The following is a 2,891-nucleotide window of genomic DNA, read 5'->3' as shown; positions in this document are numbered from 1 at the left end:
TTAATTCCGTGTTAAGAGCGGGGAGGGGGAATCTGAGATATGATATCGAATGTGGTTGTGAGCAGCTTTGCAGAAAAGCGGGATAAAAACATAAAAGTTTTCTTTCTTTTTATTATTCATAAATACATCGTTGGCCCCAGAAGCAGAAAGCGAGGGAAGGGGGCCACCGAGGCCATATAGTCCAGCCCCGGAGTTGGACAGCTTGCCTCCCTGAGGATCTCCTCTCTCCTGGACTCACAGGTTCCTTTTAGTTAGTCCCGAGAAGCCTTTTTATCTACAAGGGGAGTCAGATAGATCGATACATAGACAGACGAGTGGACAGATAGATGAATAGATGGATGGATGGATGGATGGATGGATGAATAGTTAGATGGACAGTTAGATTGATAGATGATAGATAGACAGACGAACAGACGGATGGATAGGTAGGCAGGCAGGCAGGCAGGCAGATAGATAGATAGATAGACAGACAGACAGGGGATAGATAGATGATAGAGGGATAGATGGGGGAGAGAGAGAGAGATGGTTAGATGGATGGACAGATGGGTAGATAGATGGATGGATGGATGGATGGATGGATGGATGGATGGATGGATGGATGGATGGACGGACGGACGGACGGACGGACGGACGGACGGACGGACGGACGGACGGACAGATGGGCGAACAGGTGAGTGGACAGATAGATGGATAAATATATAGATAGATGGATGGTTAGATGGATAGATAGGTAGGAAGATAGGTAGACGAACAGAGGGATGTGCAGATAGATGACAGATAGATGAATGGATAGATAGATAGATACTTAAATTGTTAAACGCTAAAAGCCTTCACGCTTCAAAAAACCACCAATATCAATAAAATACCCACAAACACAACCGATTTGTAGAGGGTGCGGTGGGATATTGACCCGCAGACCAGGCTTTTCTCCGTCTCGAAGGGGAACAAAAATGAAATGCATCTCCCCGCCTAGGGAGAGCTAAAGCCCACGGAGTTCAATGGGGTTGGTGATCCTGATATACGATTATTATTATTATTATTATTATTATTATTAATCGCCTTTCCCCCAGTCTGGGAGTCAAAATATCTCACCAAAGTTCCAGCACGGCCAGCTAAAAGATTTGCAGATACAGCGATAGATAGATAGATAGATAGATAGATAGATAGATAGATAGATAGAGATATACACACACACACACACACACACACACACACACATATTAAGCTGTATCTGCAAATCTTTTAGCCGGCCCTGTTGGAACTTTGGTGAGATGTTTCCAGTCCCAGACTGGGGGAAAGGCGAATAATAATAATAATAATAATAATAGAATACTATACAGGGTTCACTGGGAGCAAATCCCATTGAACAGTACTGCTACTCCCATGTATACTCACACACACATACACACATGCATAGAATATATATATATACACACACACACATGCACACACACACATATATACAGCATATATATATATATATATACACACACATACACACATGCATAGAATATATATATATATATACACGCATGCACACACACATATATAGAATATATATATATATATATACACACATGCACACATACATAATATCTATCTATCTATATAGACGTGCACACACATATATGTAGAATATATATATATATATATATACACATACATATATACACAGAGAGACAGACATGCACACACACACACACACACACGTATGTATATATATATATATATATAAACATACTCACTCACACACACACACACACATATATTATTCCACAGTCACAGACCCAACAAAACCCATAAAAGATGTAAAGACAGTTAAAAACATCGAATATATATGGTATTATTTTAATCTGTCTTATTAAAATAGACAGGAATGCCTATAAACGGCCGGCCTCTTATTGGTGAAGCCCTCCTTTAGGAGGGAAAGAAAAATTATTTTATTTATTTATTTAATAATAAACTAATAATCATAATAATAATAAATTATAAATAATAAAATTTAATAATAAACATTATTATTATTATTATTATTATTATTATTAAGCAGGTTTATTTATATAGCACTGTAAATGTACACAGCACTCTCCCTACAATCAATTAAAAGAGATAAATTGTTCCAAATTAGTCTAAATATAATTGCTTCCATAGGGTCTACCCTATATATTACTTTATTGCCCTGGAACAGGTCTGAAGCCAAACTTTCCAGTTTCTTTCCTCTGGGGAGGAGACTTGACTCCAAAACACACCGCAGATATAATCCAGTTTGAGACCGCTTTGAACTGCCCAGGCTCAGAGCTAGGGAATCCTGGGAACTGGAGTTGATCGTGGTCCCCAGAACTCTCTGCCAAAGAAAGCTCCATGCCTCCCTAAGCTATAGTTCCCAGAATCCCCTAGCATGGAGTCAGGCCAATTCAAGCATTCTGAAACTGGGTGATTTCTGCAGTGGGTTTGGAACCTTTGAGGAGCTGGCCAAGGAGAACTTCTCTTGAAGGCCAAGGCAAGCTGAAATCTCTCACCCAGAACCCTATATTGGCAAAGGAAGGGGACCCCCATGGAAACTGGAGGGCTGTTTCAAGGTATGGCTGTGTCAGTCTGTAGAGTCGAGGGTCTTGGTAGCACCTTTGAGACTGGAAGGAAGAAGATGGCAGCATAGTCAGATGCATATGGACTTTGCATAGATGCATATGGCCTTTCCATTGTCAGATGCATATGGCCTTTGCATAGTCAGATGCATATGGACTATGCATTTAGGGCTATGTTGTTCTTCTTTTTCTTGTTGCTGCTGCTGTTGCTGCAAAGAGGGACCCAGACCCCAGACTTTCCTTGTTGCTGTTGCCTTGTTTGCTGTGACCTTTTTGGGGAGGAACAAATCCCACTGGAGCCAAAGC

Source organism: Sceloporus occidentalis, unplaced genomic scaffold (genome assembly GCF_023333645.1).
Source record: "Sceloporus occidentalis isolate IW3139 unplaced genomic scaffold, rSceOcc1.0.p SCAF_138, whole genome shotgun sequence".
NCBI classification, from domain to species: domain Eukaryota; kingdom Metazoa; phylum Chordata; class Lepidosauria; order Squamata; family Phrynosomatidae; genus Sceloporus; species Sceloporus occidentalis.
This window is presented reverse-complemented; position numbering follows the sequence as displayed.